Source organism: Wyeomyia smithii, chromosome 3, assembly GCF_029784165.1.
Source record: "Wyeomyia smithii strain HCP4-BCI-WySm-NY-G18 chromosome 3, ASM2978416v1, whole genome shotgun sequence".
NCBI classification, from domain to species: domain Eukaryota; kingdom Metazoa; phylum Arthropoda; class Insecta; order Diptera; family Culicidae; genus Wyeomyia; species Wyeomyia smithii.
The window spans coordinates 9,906,623-9,926,215 of NC_073696.1; positions in this window are offsets into that span (position 1 = coordinate 9,906,623).

Below are 19,593 nucleotides of genomic sequence, written 5' to 3' on the forward strand. Positions count from 1 at the left end.
TTTATTACGACACCATTACTTACCCCAACGATCGAAATAAAAGCAAAATCTGTTCCTCAATCCGAAGAAAGCAATTTCCGATTCCATCCCTCCGTGCATACGATACCAGGCACCGGGTACGGCGTTGACGTTCAGCAGTTTGCCCTTTCGCTTCAATCCTTGCCTAAGCCCAGCCGCTATGATATACGATAATACGCTATAAACTAGTTATAAACTGCCGGACCAGCATGAGATCGGTCGTAGTACCAAACAACAGCATCTGGATTAGTAACGGTCATATGATTTGACTTGGCCACACCGTCGCCGCTGCCGGATCGCCATTGAATGGGTTCACGTGCCACCCGGAAAACTTGCGGGTGGTGCAGAAGGGAACTTTACGAGCTCGGTTTCAACTAGCCGGCAAATAATAAATTTATCAAGTGCCCGACCGACTCGGGGGGACGACTCCTGCAAGGATGCCGCATTCGCCGGGTAATGCAAATGTTCGACCATCCGTTCCATGCGCGCCTAAAAGCCTATTGATGATCAATCCGATCTGGCACCGCGGATTGCCCCGGCTGTGGTCGGGAAAAGTCACCACAGAGCTAGCTCTGGAGCTAAGAGTGAACGTTCTGCCATGCTCTTGCACGCGGGTAGGATTTATTGGTTCATTGCTGAAAATTGATTAAATAATTGTCCAAGCCAGAGTGTGTTTTCTTAATTGTCTGCCCGCACAGGATTAGTGACTCGGCGGCAGCGGTAGGGGCACTGGCAGTGGTCAACCAGTTATGTTTCGTAGAATCCCCACGCGGCCAGCAGCGCCTGATTAAGCATCCGGCAACAGTGCACTGTTTCTTTTTATTTCATACGGAAAATTGCTGGAAGCTACTAGGGTCGGTCGATAATTGATTGCCTCATAGCGCGGCGGGCTTTGCCGATATATTCCGTGGGGATACAAAAAAGGGGAACCTACCGAAGGAGTCCGATGACCAGCAGTGCACTCTAGAGACCTAAACTAGATCAACAACCGCGATAAGTGTGCCAGAGTGCAGCCGTATTTAACGGAATTAGTCGCGGAGCGGTGCGAGGGAAAAATGATCGCAATTAAAAGGCTATTATCGGCTATGTAGGCAAATAAGAGAGCACTCAACATTCTCGGCGAGCGCTAGAGCCTCACATCGTTCCTTTGGCGCGTTCGTTAGAGCAGCTGCTGGAGTGGTTTTCATTAGGGAGTTTTTGGTGGGAAATTAAATCGACTGCTACTGTTAACTGTTCGAAATAATTCCATGATTTTTTAAGCATCGCGAAATTGTATGGAAGGTCAAGTCCTTCGAGGTTGTCGAATCGAACACCGCTGTTGAATTTTGTCCGTAGTTAGCTTTAGATCGGGGCTAACGTGCTGGCATAAGCATTAAAACAAAACTGATCGCTGTCGGCCAATTGGCACGCAAAAGTAGGCGACTTGCTCCACCACGTCCACCGTCAATCGTTGCAAAATCCGTGTCGGCCTGGCTCGGGCCGAAGGGCTAAACGGCAATGTCGGCGGATTGCAGTGCGTGCAACCTATCATCGCACATAATCACAACCGTCGCTCCGTCATAGTCGCCGTTGTGGTCCCAGTGCGGCTCTCGGTGGCGGCGACGATGGCGGCGACGATGGCAGCAGTAACCTTATTCAAGGCCCACCAACATTGGAAGCCACATTTCGGTGCTGGATGCAAAAATCCGCGGTGCAATTGGTCGGCCTCTGCTGCAGTATTGCTCCTGGTGAGGTCTCCGCCAAATGTAATGTTCGTGAGACGGTAATACAAGATTTTATGAGCAGAATTAACATCCTCTTAAAAGTGCATTTAGCGAGAATCGGTTTTCGCATATCTTGCCGTGTTCCTCATGCCATCATGCGTCAAAACGGTTACTGCTCTACTGCTGCTGCTGCTGTTGTTGCACGGAACGGAACCCGAGACTTTCCTCCCGAAACTGCCTCGCGGAGGGTCTTTTGTGTCTACGAGTGGGCTATTTAGAGCTTATTAGAAAATTATGAGTTTATGCTAATTTTTATTGTACTGCGTCTCTTCCACTTCCACTTCCACTTCGCGTGTATGTTTAGGCTTCTGGGGGCTGAGCGCCTTCTGAAGTATATGTCGTGAACAGACGATCGCTAGACGATCGTTCGCTCTCCACAGTATCATTGACAATCATCAGCAATGCGCATAAATGACAATAGAGATTCTGTTCCGCCAATATTTGGAATATGATGTTTTTTATACTCGTTGACCTTATAACGTAGAATTAAATTTCTTGTTTAAATATTGACCGGCGATTGGAAATATTTGATTACCAGCTATGAGAGTATTAGAGTATATTACTAAACATTAAACGTTAAGACATGTTGCTTTTGAAAAGCTCTCAGCTCCGATCGCTTCTTTTGAGGCTGATCGCTTGTACGGCGATGTTAACAGGGAAATCAGATCAATGTTTAGCGATAGCACAGAGAGTCGGAGCGGGTCGAAGCGACATAAGTTGCCCACCATATTGTCGGTGTGTTCAGGTTTTAAAAAGGTCGGTTTATGATTCAATTTGCATATTAGTGAATGGATCGTTAAGACAAGTATGACGGAGTTTTGTGCTTCAAGTACGAAGCGGTCGCTCGACTTCAAAGTTTCAGCACTATCTGCGGCCGGGTTGACCTCTAGGGTGCAGGCAGTTAAACTGGCGAAAAATGGCATTGCACCTCACTCTTTCACCGGGCGCTAAAAGGCGAAGCTAGTGCTATAGAAGCGATGCAGTATAAAAGTTACTATTCTGTACTTTAGTAGAACAGTGTTTGATATCGGATCGGACAGGGTCCGGAAAGCCCGGAGCGAAGTCAAAGAAACTTTCAAAGTCCGATTTTTTTCGGACCGGACCGGAGCGGAGCCATCCGGAAAAAATAAAAATTATATAAAAATAAGTTTTATATAGAAGATTATCTTGATTTAAATCATTAGCAACGAACACTGCTGGTTCCTTTTTCTGCATTCATGTGAAAGTACTTAATTTCAAATATTGTAACATATTTTTAGTAAAATATTTTCATAAACTGATTGTGATGAAAGGAATCATAATAATTTCTGTTACGGTGCAAAAGCTCGGAGAATATTGGCAGAAATTGTGTTGATTACATTTCAACAGTTTTAGTTCTTTGGGAAATTGAACGCCCGTAGTGCATGGGATTTGTCCTAATCTCTACTGACTGTGTTAAAATATGTTTACATTATTACTAGAGACAGTGGTAATTCGCGGCAAAAAAGTTGAAAATTCGCGGGTGGTAAAGGAGAAAATATATAGAGTTCGCGGTAATTTCGCGGCAACCTTTTCTCTAGAAAACGCCAAGTGAAGTGCTTTTTTGGGTAAAAACAATAAAAAAACTGTTTTAGTCAATTTAAGATACGGTAATTTAACCGTACGATTCATGATTTCTTTGCAGAACGGACTACTGCCAAATTGTCTTCAATCATATTTTAGTGTCGGCAGGCACGTATTATTCATGTTATTCTGATTCACGATGCATTCCGCATCTACCGAGTTTCCGGGAATCTATAGATATTTATTAACCAACCGGAAAACCTTCAGAAACCGTCCGCGTTTCGAATAATTACCAAAATTATGATATCAATCGGTTGGCAAATGGCTGGACACGTGTAACTTGAGACCCTAATGTGGCCATTCACCTCTGTCCAGCAACTCCTATCCCAACCTCCACGTGGTGCCGACCGGAATACGAGTAACCTTAGCGGAGATCGGGTAACCAACCCCGGTGGAAACTATGGTCGTATGCTGACTGGGAAGGGGGTCGTACGGGGCTGTATCCCCATAGGGGCGGCGTACAACAGCGTCTGGCCCGGAGCGGGCGGCTGAATTATGGAATGCTGTATCCCGCCTGCTACACCTAAGATGGCAGCCCCATCAGCAGGATGTAGGTATCGCGACCCTGGTAAGGTAGCATACCGAAACCTTTCATCAACCACGAACAACGAATTTAGAAATACGGAACGGATCAATCGGCAAAGACCTAGGCTACGAACACGGAAAAAGATTAAGGTAAACGATTGGAAATTGGGTACTTGAAACGTCCGATCTCTCAATGAACCGGCGCGGGCTGGCTTGCTTGCTCGAGAACTACAGCGGCAGGGAGTCGAAATCGCAGCGATTCAGGAGGTTCGGTGGCCAAATTCCGGAGAAAGGGAATTCCGTGCAGTAGACCCTATTGCACGCACTTCTTTCAAGTACCACATCTACTACAGTGGCGGCAAAGCAGCGGAATGGGGCGTCGGTTTCGTAGTGCTGGGAAATCAGAAAACAAGAGTCATCCGGTGGAGGCCCGTAGATGACCGTATATGCGTGTTGAGGATTAAGGGCAAATTCTTCAACTACAGTTTAATCAACACCTACGCACCGACAAACGACAAATCCGATGAAGTCAAAGATGAGTTCTATGACAAGCTTGAGCGAATCTATGAAGAGTGCCCAAAACACGACGTAAAAGTCGTCATCGGAGACGCAAACGCACAGGTTGGGAGGGAGGAATTCTTCCGTCCGGTCATTGGAAGGCATAGCCTCCACTCGTCAACCAATGAAAACGGCCTGAGGCTGATAAACTTTGCCGCGGCCAGAGGAATGGCCATATGTAGCTCCTATTTTCCAAGTTTGAATATTTGGAAACACACCTGGAGGCATCCAAATGGAGAAGCCTGCTCACAGATCGATCACGTACTGATTGATATCTCGTCGTTTGTAAGATCCGCGCACGGTTGTCGAACGTGCTGAAATCTCGCACAGAGAGGACGACGCGTTTCAACATTCAGCGGTTGAAAGCTGATGGCGTGGCAGCAGAATACGCCAGAGAGCTGGATCAACGGATCGCAGAACAGCAGGAGGAAGGAGTGGAAGACATAAATGGGCTGTGGAGCAGTATTCACGGCGCCATCGAAACGACTGCGAGAGCGGTGGTAGGTACGACGCGTGGAAGGCAGCCTAACGGCTAGTTCGCTGCCGAGAGCCAGAGAGCGACAGATGAGAAGAACCGTGCCAGGAGCCGCATGCTCACTGCGGCTACGCGTCAGAACAGAGAGAGGTACAGGGTGGCAAGAGCTGCTGAAAATAGAACCCACCGTCGGAAGAAGCGCGAGTACGAGGAGCAGGTGCTCGCCAGCGCAGAGGACAGCTATGCTCAAAACGACGTGCGGAGATTCTATAGAACTGTCAACAGAGTCAGAAGCAGGAATTTCCCGGTGCCGGTCATGTGCAATGACAAGGACGGCAACCTGCTTACTGATAAACCGACGGTTGCAGCCAGGTGGAAGGAGCATTTTCAGGCGCTATTGAACGGTGAGGTACCGGATGAGCAGAGCAGGAACAGGATGACGATTATGAGTGACGAACAAGCTGTGGAGCCACCAACACAGGAGGAGGTGAAAAAGGCGATTAATGAGCTGAAAAACGGCAAGGCCGCTGGTAAGGACGGTATCCCGGCCAAACTTCTAAAAGCGGGAAGCGAGCGGCTGTACTATGCGGTCCACCAGATAATACTAAGAATCTGGGCGGACGAACAAATGCCGAACGACTGGTTGGAAGGCCTCATATGCCCTATTTATAAGAAGGGCCATCGATTGGATTGTGGCAACTATCGAGGGATAACGTTGCTCAACTCCGCATATAAAGTGCTCTCCCGTATCCTGTTTTTCAGATTGAGACCGCTAGCGGAATCTTTTGTTGGCGAATACCAGGCTGGTTTCCGACAAGGGCGTTCCACGACGGATCAAATTTTCACCCTGCGACAGATCCTCGATAAGTCCCGGGAGTACAACTTACCGACGCACCATCTGTTTGTGGACTTCAGGGCGGCATACGACTCAGTGAAAAGAAACGAGCTGTGGCAGATCATGCTGGAACACGGTTTCCCTGCGAAACTAATAAAGCTGAGTCGTATGACACTGGAGGGATCAAAATCGTGCGTGCGGATAGCTGGCGAGACATCAGCCGCGTTCGTAACGTTGGATGGACTGAAGCAGGGGGATGCGCTCTCCAACCTACTGTTTAACATCGCTCTTGAGGGTGCAGTACGAAGAGCAAACGTCGAAAGAAACGGTACGATCATCACAAAATCTCACATGCTTCTTGGTTTTGCGGACGACGTCGATATCATCCGTATCAACCGTAAGGCCGTGGAGGAGGCCTTCGTAACTTTAAAAAGAGAAGCAGCGAGATTAAGACTTGTCATTAACTCTGCCAAAACGAAGTACATGGTAGCTGGCAGAGAGCGTGGGAGTCCCCGTGTTGTTGGTGCTGAGGTGGAGATAGATGGGGAACGATTTGAAGTGGTTGACGAATTCGTTTATCTTGGTACGCTTGTGACATGTGACAACGATATGAGCCGTGAAGTGAAACGACGAGTTGCAGCTGCGAACAGGGCTTTCTACGGACTGCGTAACCAGCTAAGGTCCCGTAGTTTGCAAACTCGCACAAAACTAGCGCTGTATAGGACGCTGATACTCCCGGTGGCCCTTTACGGACATGAAGCATGGACGCTGAAGGAAGCTGATCGACGAGTGCTCGGAGTTTTTGAGCGTAAAATTCTGCGATCGATACTTGGCGGTAAACTGGAAGACGGAGTGTGGCGCAGACGCATGAATCACGAGTTGTACCAGGTATACAAACATGCTGATATAGTGAAGGTAATACAGCGGGGCAGGCTTCAGTCGGCTGGACATGTAGCCAGGATGCCTGACAAGAGAGCCGCCAAAACTATCTTCAGTAGAGAACCAGGAAGAGGCCGTCGACTCCGTGGTAGGCCTCGCACGCGGTGGATGTGCGCAGTGGAAGAAGATGCACGATCTGCTGGTGTACGGGGAGACTGGAGAACGGCTGCCCAAGACAGAAGAAGCTGGACATCTCTAATTCGTTCGGCCCTGGACCGGTGAACGGTCCGTTAGCCAAAAAAGTAAGTAAAGTAAGTAAGTATGATATCACTCTCACTGTTGCGTATTTTAAAATATGCAAAAATGTTTGCTACTTGAACTAAGTAGGTACATCTTTCAACTTCTATTTTACACACTCTGGAACTCTATCATGCTGGTCTCTTATCACCAAAATCTTTGCCCCAAGAGGATTTAGTAACCAAACCATTCGAAAACAATTCAACCCAGGCTGACAAAATCTCGTTCTGAGAGAGCAGTAGTACTATTCCATCTTATTGGTTGCGTGGGAAAAGGCCTTCCGTTGCCATTGAGGTGGCCATTAATCTTTAGATTTGTCAGTTTTGCTGGTTTTCGCGGTATTTCGCGGATTTTTGGTAATTTCGCGGCCGATGGTGGCTTCCGCGAAATCGCGATTTACCCCTGTCCCTAATTATTACTATCCATGCATTTCTTGCTAATTACTGGGTCAACACAGGTGCACTCCAAAACCTCAAACCTGAAAAAAAGAAAGATTAGAGATATTCCATAATTCCTGTGAATTTTGGTGTCACTAGCCATTACCGTTTTTATAGAGACCTCAATGGGTTGTCTCGTAAACATACCAATAAAGCGACGAACCCGATGAGCAATTTTCTACGACACTCTCACGTAAGTTGACGCGTTTTGGTAATGGTTAGGGGCACCAAAGTGCATAGGAATGGTTGAACAGCTATAATATTTTATTTTTTTTCATGCTTTTGGAATGCACTTATTTTATTTTTTGTGTTTGTGTCATGACCAATGTTTTTGAGTGTTTTAGACATAGTTCTTCAGTGAAGGTAGATGAAACGTATTTTACACTTTTTGAGATTCCTTTAAGCAGGGCTGTCATTCGCACACTCATTGCGCTAATTGTGTTAATTTTGCGTCAAGGCACAACGAGAACGGTACCTAGACATTTTGACAACCAACAGGCACAAAGAGAAAGCGCGAAAACGAAATGACTATGAAAGATATCACCAAGTGAGAAATATTTCAAAAGAGGGAGAACGGAACAACACTTTGTGCTGCTTTTTGTGACACATTGCGTGAGAACAAAAAGAGCTTCAGTTTGAACAGTTTGCGTTGCGTTGCGGGTAGAAATAATAGCAGGAAAAAGGAACCAAGAAACGACGTGTTTCTTAGGACATATAACCCACGTCCAGACATGTTTCTGTCCTGGTATTCATATACAATCGCTACATGCATTCACTACTGATACCGTTCATTAGGTTGGTAATGACTTATATGGAAAAAAATTGTCCTTCGTCGCATTTAGAAGTTCGTTCAGTCGAAAAGTGAAACTTTAACTTATCGATTTTTTAATTTTTTGTTTTTGGATAACACCAGATTTCGATGTTTCATGCATTTTTAAGACATTTGGTATCAGAATTTTTTGATACAGTCAGATTTTTTTACGCGGTTATTTTATACGCGGATTTTTTACGAGGTTTTTTCACGCGGATTTTTGAATTAACGCGGTTTTTTTACGCAGATTTTTTAATTAACGCGCTTTTTTAGGCAATACCGCGCGAATTCAAAAAAAAAATCGCGAATTTCCGAATAAACGTGGGTTTGGAACCAGAAACGTTTAAGTGTTTATCTAGTAAAAGACTTAGACCAAAAAATACCCTCCGCCCACCGAAAGATCCAGAATGACCGTCAAAGAGGACAATTTCAAATACTGGTACTAGAGCGTCTCGGGTTTTTTCTAAAGCCCTTCTTGATGGACTACTTTACGCGGATTTTCGAAATAACGTGATTTTTTTACGCGGATTTTCGAATTAATGTGGTTTTTTTACGCGGTTTTTTTTTACGAGGTACGTATCCCCCGCGTAAAAAAAACCTGACTGTATTCAGAAATTTATGAACTATCTGTGCATTTTTTTCATTGGTCACAAAATAATGCTTTCGTGTTCCCGAAGATTAAGCTTAAGTTTTGTATGGGAACTTTTTTCGAGGACGAAACTATTGAGCTCTACTTCTAAACGAAATTCGTTTCGATTCGAGTCGATTTCTATTGCCATCCTACTGGTCATGTACATGTTCTCCGGGAAGAAACTATTTTTAGTTTTGAAACAAAACGCAGCACTGAAAATTAGCTCCTAAATTATTTCAATAGGAGTCAAATGAAGTGCAAAAAAAAATTAATATTATAATCGTTCGTTTGTCAAATCCGATAATCATTGCCCCAAGCAACACACGGAGTAAGATACAATGTGTGGTGTGGCACATTATGGCAAATGCACAAAGTGTACTCAGTCGTATTTTTTCGGTGCGAAAGAAATACAAAAGAGCGAATAGGGAGAAGAAAACACAAACGAAATATCGGGAGTGGCACGCACGGTTTGATGGCAAATATGTTGTGTACAAATTTGTATGGTTCTGTCCGCACTGAGGTGAATTCCAGCCCTGCCTTCAAGAGTACCTCAAGGTAGTGTTCTCGGCCCTCTGTTGTTCCTACTGAAATCACCAAAATTATTGTAAGGTAGACTGTTGTGCGTTTCAAAAGGATATCGACATTGGGGTGGCAATGACTTATGTGAAAAATTTTACCTTTGAAATTTCGCTTAGAAAGTTTTGTCATCTCGAAAAACGGCTCAAGCGGAATGAGGCACGTAAGCGGTCAAAGTTTAACTTTTTGATCGATGGAAAAAGCACAGGTAGTAATTCATGAAATTGTCGATATATAACTTTTTATGTCAAATGTCTTAGGAATGCATAAAATGTCGCGATCTGTGGTTATCTAAAAACAATAAAATTAAAAAACTATCGACTTTCTGGGAAACTTTCCTATCTCAGTCATGCAGAGTAAAATTTTTCGCAAAAAAACTACTTTCTAGATAACATCAGATCTTGACGTTCTATGGTTTTCTAAGACACATAGCATCAAAATACACTAAGGTCGCTTTTTACGCGGTTTTGTTACGCGGATTCCGGAACTACCGCGTTTTTTACGCGGACTCCGGAATTGACGCGGTTTTTTTTCGCGGATTCCGAAATTTACGCGGTATTTTTTTTACGCGGATTTCGGTTTCTCTTTACTCAGTATGGGTATATTCGGAACCAGAATGATGCCCAGAGGCTAGAAATTAACCTCACATGTCATATTGAAATTTTAAATGACGACTTCCGGTGTCTGGACATCAACCGAAAGTGACCAAATATGATATTTCCGTAATCATGATGATGCACAGATACTAAAGACCCACTTCATTTTGAATTCTAAGATGGTGACCTCCGGTTTCTCGAATACAGTAAAAAATGACTGAATACTACCTAATATGGGTATTTTCGGTATCAGGCTGATGGTCAGAGACCAGAAATTGACTCTACACATTATTTTGAAATCTAAGTTGAGGACTTTCTGGAAATCAGCTGCAAATGATCGAATATCATCCAATATTGTTTTTTTTGGAATCGAGGCGATGTACAAAAGCTGAAAGGCAAGGATGTTCTCATTCCAAAAAAACAATCATTTCAAACGATTTCTCTTTTAGGTTTAAACGTATCCAATGTCCGATTCTAAGCACTTGCAGCTTAATTTTAGGTAATTTGATTCACATTTGAAAAAGAAGCTTACAGATATTTAGAGTTTACCTAAGCAAAAAATGTTAAAGAAAATTCTGGAAACTAGGAAAAATATAGTATACTCTAGATTTTTCTGAATTTCGTAAAGCCTGAAACTTTGAAGCAACTCCTGACCCAAATTTGAGGTTATAACTGCCGAAAATTGAGCTGAGAAATTATAAATTGTTACATTTAAAAAAAAAATGTGTGCTCAATTTCGATAAATTTCGTTTTATTTCGAGGAACTCAAGATTTCGCGAAATATTGCTCACCCTTATGAAAAATTCCGAAAATGGCAGGACAAACTACCGAGATAACAACAGAACATACAAATGGTAACATGCAATGCAAAGAGAAATTAGTTTTCTCGCGTCCCAAATCAATTAATTATACGTGCAGCAAGTAGTGTCGCAACCGGTTATTGCGTCGCACCAACAAACCAACTACACCGACGGTACCCTTATCACCATTACTTTGGCCGCACAAAGTGCCCCCAACTGATTGGTGCGACCCAACGTCTGCAGAACGGAAGAACGAGGTAGAAAAGAAAAAAAAGATTCTGACGACTGGAGGGGTGTACGAAAACGTGCGGCTATTAAAATTTGATAGACTAACAGTTTACTTATGAATATATCTATATACGAATAATTACTAAAACTATAAAAAACTGGAACACTACAAAAACTAAGTGTAAAATTAAAAACAAATATAAATTGTGAAGCTAAAACATACGATCTAGAAGTATGGTCCTAAGTACGGTTAAAAAACGAGGTTTGTATCATGCAATGACTAGCTGATACGCTATTAAAAACGAGGCTAAAAGTAATACCTTTCATAAAAAGTGGTAAAACTCATTTTTATCTACAGTGCTAAGAAAGGATATTATTTCTTTGCATGCATTGAAATTTTTGCATGACCTTTTACGTGTCTTTAGAAGTCTTAATATTGATAGACGCAAAAAGGTTTATGGAAAGTTTAACATTTTTTAACCCGTTTTTCTCGATATTTACCACTTCACTTGAACATATGAGCCGTTGAGAGCAAAAGTGGTACATGTGCCATTAGGTAAATTTTTCAGGAGACGCGATAAACGAAAACACTCAAATAGTAGATTATTTTCAACAGTTTTTTCCAACATAACTGCACTAAACCATTGCTGGAAAGGTTTCAATAGACGGTACATGAAAACATAACGAGTTCTGGTTGAGAAACTTACACAAACTTCAATGGAAAAACATGTACCACTTTCGTTCTATGGGAAAAATAATGACAACCAGAAAACGTTGAGAGTGAAAGTGGTACATGTCCAGTGTGAGCATGAATAATGCATTATAGCTATCTAATCTGAAGACATAGAACATTCATGTCTTCAGCAGAGTTGTCCAAGTGATTGAGTACTATTGAATGACAATCTGTTTGTTAAGGAATTGTATGTATTTGGTAACAGCATACGATTTGATACTGGAATAGGTGAAACACTAGCGCCACGTAATGAGGAATTTCCAAAGCAGACAGATCTTCATCTGAAAGTACGCAATCACTTGACCAACTTTGCTGAAGACATGATTGTTTTATATCCTAAGATCTTCGACTTACAATTCATCTAACATGCACAGACTGGACATGTACCACTTTTGCTCTCAACGAAATGGTGATGGTGTTAATTACCAAAAATTGTGTTAGCTATAACTTTGGTTTAGGATATCAGATCTCGGTCTTTCTTGGACATATTAGTACATTACTGTGTTCTGCATCTATTTATGCCAAAAACCCAAAAAGTGCAAAAATGGCACATGTACCACTTTTGCTCTCAAAAGGACGGTTGGTTTTAGTTATCACAATCAGCTAGCGGCTGATCCTAAGTTGGGACCGTTCATCACACCATCTGTCAATAAAATGATTGGTTTGGGCAAAAACAGGCTAACTAAGTATAATACCCTGTCGTCCGTGTTAGGGAAAGCAAGCATTAAGCGACCAACTTCGCAGTGTTTGCATAATTAGGACTTAATTATGCGTTTTGGTGTGATATGGGAGCAGATAACAGAAGATTCCGAACTCAATCACGCAAAATTTTATCATGCTGCTGGATTTCAGTTCGTGCTGTTTGTGCTACTTTGTCTAGGGGTTATAACAGTTTGGATGAAGTATAACAAATAAACGGAAAAATACTAACTCTTCAATTAAGTATTTAAGTGGTCCTGAAAGAAAAATTTGTTAATTTGTTTGATATCATTAATCGGTAATCGCATCTCTGTGCATTCCTTGAGAGTAGGACTCTTTTGGTAACACAGTCGAGAACTTTGACGGCCGACAGATTTTGACAATTGCCAAAATACGGCAGCTTTTCACTAGAAACAGTGCTGGTCAATGTAGCTATCACTGTACTGATGCTGGCGTTACTCCACAAAAGTACCTTTTTACAAGAGGAAGGTACTGCCGCTGCCACTAAACCACACAAAGATTGCTCTTTACTAGATAAAGTCATGTACTGCATCATGTAACCTCGCTGCACAATGCCTTGAAATGCGTATGTAATTTTTCAATTGGTGTGACACGAAAAATATTTAGTACCGAAAAAAGCTACTATTTGCAGAAATGACGAATGTTATATATGAAATCGCAAAAATGTCTCAAATGCCAAATTCTGGTACAGTAGCATGAAATGATAATTTTCCTGAAATATTATTCATTTTGAGATAGAAGGCTTGAAAGTATATTTACATAATTTCTAGGCAACGAAAAAGTGAGTTAAACGCAACCACAATGATGTTTCATTTTTATTTTTATTTAATATCCCACTACAGGTCGGACTCGATTATATATTGTCTCCGATTTTTTATCACTATATTTTTTCGAATTGTATATATAATCGAATCAGAGAAAAAAAAAGTTTTAAACTCATTTTTCATAAATGATTTGTTGTTTTCGAATAAATATGAAAAATTTTATCTTTTATTCATCCCCCTATAAGTCAGAAAACACATTTCTTACAAAAAAATACATATCTTGTAGTTATTCCTGATTAAATTGCAGTCAAATGTAATAAAGAATTATTTAAAAAAAAATTTAAAATTTTATGTAGTTTTGTCAACTTGTTTGTATTTATTTTTTCAATTTTTTTTTAAATTAAAGTTTTTTAGTTTTTTTTTTGATTTTTTTTTATTTTGAAATTATTTTTATTCAGGTATTTTTAATAAAATGTTTCTAGTTTTTTTTTTTACAGTGACCGGCACAAAAAAAGATCCACCCCCAGTATAATTTTTTTTAACCCACTCGTTCTTTTTGTTAATTTACTATGGTTTAAATTTATGGAACAGAAAAGTTTACCTCCAAACTTAATTTTTCTTTAGACATATCACTGATTTTTATTTAAAAATATTTGAAAAACATATGTTCACTTTTGTGTTAGTTTTAGTTAGTTTAGTTTAGTTGTTTAAGAAGAAAAGATCTACTTCATTTTCTTAAACAAAACAATAGTTCAAACGAATCAAAACAAACTACTAGTAGCTAATATGACCTCCTTTGGCCTCAATCACCAATTGAAGACGCTTTGGCATGCTTTCAACGAGGTTTCGGAGATGCTGTAGGTCCCAATCGTCCCTAGCCTTTTGTAGGGCTGCAAAACATGTTTGTTTGTTTGTTACCCCCGTTTTATCCACCTTGTTGTCGAGTATGGCCCAGAGATTTTCAATTGGGTTCAAATCGGGGCTCTGGGGTGGCCATTCTATTGATTCGATGCGGCGTGACCGGAAGAATGCACGTGTTTACTTCGCTGTGTGTTTTGGGTCGTTGTCTTGCTGAGATGTATAACTATTCTCCAGTCCCATTTTAAGTATCGACTCCTCCAAACTCTCACACAAAATGTCGATGTACACTTCTGCCGTCATTATACCCTTGATTTCGCACAAATTTCCTACACCAAACCACGAGAAACAGCCCCAAACCATAATGTTCCCACCGCCGTGCTTCATTGTTGGCTGAAGATGTCTATCCTGGAGCCCCTCATCGCTTTTCCGCCAAACTCTTAATCGCCATTTCTTATTGAAGAGCCCAAATTTTGATTCATCCGACCAGATGACATGCTTCCAGAGCTCCACGGGCTTGTTGATATGGTTTTTGGCAAAGAGGAGGCGTTTATTTTTGTTCACTTTGCTAAGCATCGGTCTCTTTTTAGCAAAATAGCTCTTTAAATCCTTTTCTGCTATGCGCCGTCGAATGGCACGGTCAGAGATCGTCAAATCCAACCGTTCCTTAATGGCTCGCACGGTTGTGCGTGGATCTTTCTTGTTCGGCCGGATGATCAAGTCATCGGTTCACGCGCTGCTTTTGCGTTTTGCCCCTCTTCCCGGTCGATCAGCAACACTACCGAGCTCTTTATGTTTTCTTATGATCTTTTGCACTGCTCCACAGCTTACTCCAACTTTTTCCGCTATTTTCCCGTTGAGATTCCCCACGCTTAGCATCACGCACAATAAGGTTTCGGACCTGCATGGAAATCTTTCCTCTTGTCATTTCTCACAGCTTTATAATCAGCTCTAATCAACACTTGAAGTTGTCTTACGCGCTCTACATTAAATGTTTTCGACAAACAAAAACATTGAAGTGTCAACACCGAGGGGTTAACCAACGTGAAATACACGGAACAAAATATTACGGTGGTGGATCTTTTTTTCTGTCATACTTAAAAAAACTAGCCATTAAGTAATCACTTTATTCCAATGTTTTTTGAATGAAAATCAATTATATTTCTCCAGAAAAATGAAGTTAGGACATCAACTTTTATGTTCTAAAAACTAAAATAACGATGTGTTTGAAAAACACAAGTTTTTTTTTTAAATAAAAAAAACCTCCTGCAGGGGATGGATCTTTTTTGTGCCGGTCACTGTATTTTTGAATTCTTTCAATAATTTTCAGAATAAATTTTTTTTACCCCTTTCTATCGAGCGTTACGTATTTTGTAGATATTCCCTTACGATATATTAGCTCTAGATAAGTCATATTTGAAATTAAAAAAAAAATTTTTTTTGCTTCTATATATAATCGAGTCTAAAATTATATATAATCGAATCATATATAATCGAGTCAATATATAATGGAGTCTCTATACAATCGAGTCCGACCTGTAATTATAGTTTTACACGTTTTACGGTTCAAAACATTTATACATCCATAATCCGGGAAGATTTTACGATGTATTCCACAAAAATTGCGTATTATGCAGAAAAATAAGGGACCGATGCAATAAGGCAAAAAGTGGAACTTAATTCCATAGCGCCTTTCACCTTCATCCTAGCTTAAAAGTTTCTTGGGAACAATTGTTTGAATGAATGACTCGCATAATCACATATTGTCAAAAAGTATGAAAAGTTTACTATACTAAAAGTAAAAAAAATAACTTTTTTGTGTTAAGAGATAGAAGAATAAATTGTTCAGCAAAGTTGTAGAAGATTTTTGTACTTTACTTTTGTTAGTTGCATTTTCCACGAAAGTATTGTTCGGAGGAATTGTAAGCGCACACAAAACACACATTTTCGCCAAAGGTCATATATCTCCAGGACTTTTCCTTACAAAGTTATATCATATTTTAGCTTATTTTATCGATAACTTCAAGAACCTATAGATTAAAAAAGGGCAAGTGGAATCATGATGTCAATACTTTTCCTTGAAGTTAAGCTGAAGTACTATAAACTCATTTAGGTTCCATTTGTCCCAATTCACCCATATTAGAGTACGGCGAGCATATGTTACAGCAGGTTTTCATATATCCAAAATATTAACTTTTTTGTTTTAAGAGATAGAGGAATGGTTAATTCGGCAAAGTTTTAGAAAGTAAAAAATATGAATCTTAGCTGAACAAACAAAATTCCTATCTTCATCGGGTACAGAGTTACAGAGTGTTTTTTGTAAAAGTTACTTAAATGTTAATTTTTTGCACTTAACTTTTGTTAGCTACAAGTTACAAGAAAACTTTGTTCTAAAGAAGCATTTGGGCATATAAAACACACGTTTTTGTTGGCGACCACACATCTCCAGGACTTTTCCTTACAAAGTTATAGCACATTTCAGCAATGAAGTAATTTTTATTTTAAAATCCAGCAGCTTCGATATATTTCACTGCCATTTTTCAGTGGTTCACATATTGAGTCAGAAGCATTTTTTTCCTTCGCACGGTTTCATGTGTTGAACTTTGACCAAAAATTCATATATTTCATTATAACTCTTTCCCATGATTTTAAATATTTTTATGACCTTCTTAAAAATTACTTGATTTTATTGGATTTATGTTTTTGCTGATTATTGTAAAACGTTATATTTAGAAATAACAAAGTTATTTGATAAAGTCAGAATTTTCATGCCAAAAATTCTTTCATTGAAACAATCGAAAAGACTCTATTAGACAAATTATTTTATATTTTTTTGTAAGTAGAATAGACGTGCTTTCAGAACATCAAAAAGTGATATGTGTATTTTTGCGTACGGCTGAGTAATTTTAAGTTAAACTAACCCTTGAAAAACCGTTAATGGTTGAATAACTTGTTTATTTTGAACCACAGCCAGATCAAATGTCTAGCAGAAATGTGTATTTCTGTTTGGCTAATAATTTTGTAGAAGGTATGAAATATGTAGAAAATCCAGGAAAAAAGTTAAATTTAAAATTATGATCTGAATGAACTTTGCATATAAAATTTCTTTTCATCTTTTTTAACATAAGTACTAGTAAAACCATTTGCCACAACTTTTTCGAGGACACTAGCTGTCTATCTCACTGTCCTGTAAAAATAAATTTTCCATATCACTTCTAGATGAATTAATCACTAAATCGTGCATCAGAGTGCGTCTTGAACTGTCCTACAGATCAGACGTTTTTTCGGTTGCTTGTGGACTGGTCTTTGACTGCCTATAGCTTCAAAGTTTGTGTTTTGCCAGTGTGTCTTTTAAAGACTACCTGAAAGTTATTTCCCATTAGTCTTTCTCAAGACTACCTACTTTTGAATTTAACATTTGTTTTAACTTTTGACGTAGGACTACGTCTAACCGCACTATATTGAGATACATTCTGAGAAAACTAAAAACCAAGGTGTAACGCCGGAATGAAAGATTTCAAACGGTAATACTTGTGTAACCACATGATGGATTACAATGATCAATATGTCGTTGGATTGATAAAATGATGGACATTTTTGTGATACTTCAGTGATCATTATTACTTAATTGTTCAACAGTGAAAATTAGTGAAAACTTTCAAGATCGAATTTCCCCTACAATGAACCAATCACGTGCGCGCATGCCTGGCACAGACTTCATGAGTAGACACAAACCATGGCGCATGTAAACGTAAAATTGATTCTTGAAATGCCACGTCGTGATTGATTTTTTGTTACGCTTTCGGACATTTTAAACAACTATTCCATTTAAAATACAGCTTCGAAAAAGTATGAATATCCTTGGTTGGATGAAATTGAATTAACTATTCTTATACATTTTTCAAAAGTCTTGAAAAAGACTGTTTCTGAACTGCTTGATAAAGTTGTGTGCTGGGCTTCGGCAGATTCCTTCGCTGCAGCAAATTTGTTTACTACAAGTACTGCCCTTCCAAGCATAGTTGTCCCAGCGTGCATAAGTTTTGTGTAGAACATGGGACTACTATGATTGGAACGGCAGAGTAGCCTTTCGACAGCCCATCACTTTCATCACAACTATTTTTCTCCGTCTCCAGTGTTAGCGCTAGAATCAGTCAAATGATTAGAGTTCGTTGTCTAATCCGAACAGGAACATCCAGCGTTCCACTAGCTCCAAACAGAAATGCTGCGACCGCGACGCGCACAGGTCTAGCTCAAAATGCGAAATGACTGAACGCGCGGACGGTTCTTTTCCTTTTATACTCGCACACTGGCAACTGATAAGCTCCGCCCGGTTTAATTTTTCTTTCATTTCCTTAGCTGCATATGTTCCCGCAATCACACGCAATGAGAAATTATCTCAAGCAATCTGCGGCGGGACAAATGAATTCAATTTAAGTTTTGATTTATGACGGCTTGCCACTGCTCGTCAGAACCCCCAGAAACGATTTTAAAACACTAATAGCCATGAAATTCGATTTTGATCTTACATTACAACAGTATTGCTGCCGGTTGAAACAAGCTAGCGCACCGTTTCTGAAGCAAAACGAACCTGTTATTATTCACTGTCCATTCACTGGGCTCGAAATTCCCATCGTTGAGTAAAATTGAATTAACTTTCTTTATAAATTTAATAAATGTCTTGAAAAAGACTGTTTGTGAACTGCGTGTTAAAGTTGTGCAAACAGGAACATCGGGAGTCCGCTAACTGCTAACAGAAATGCTGCGACCGCCTTGGAATTCGATTTTGGTCTAACATAACAACAGTATTGCTGCCGGTTGAAACAAGCTGGCGCACCGTTTCTGAAGCAAAACGAACCTGTTATTATTATTATTATTCACTGTCCATTTTTTAACAAGACAAGAACGAGCCAGTATTGTCATTCGCTGGGTGAGGGTAGGGAGAAGCTTTGTGCTGGATATGTCGTTGCAATGAAACCTAATGAAAATAGAGCTGTGAAGAAATTAAAATCAATGATTTGAGCATGTAAAAATCAAAGATGTGGTAATTCTAGTTTTCTTTCCTCTTGCTCACTGTGTTGTGTGTCAATGAACGATTACTCGGAGTAGTCCTACGTCAATAATGCGGTTGTGTGTCAGATATAACCTTCTACTTTTTTTTTCGTATCACCTGAAATGGCTGGACGGAAAAAGAAACCTCGCATCGCTGCGGGGACGAAAAGAGAGGCATCTCTTTCTGACACTTCGAGTGTCTGTAGTGACAATCCTTTTGATATTTTGCCTGAGCAAGAAGCTGGTGAAATGGAAGTTACCAATAATGAAACTATACAAAATATAAAATCTTTAAAAAAGGAGAAAGTCCCACCTATTGTGGTAACTATTTCTTCTGATCGTCTTCGTGATCGTCTTGTTCAGTATTTAACTGACAAGATGTACAAATTTTTTACATATGACACCAAGAACGCCAAGCCGTTCAAGGTTGTCTTGAAA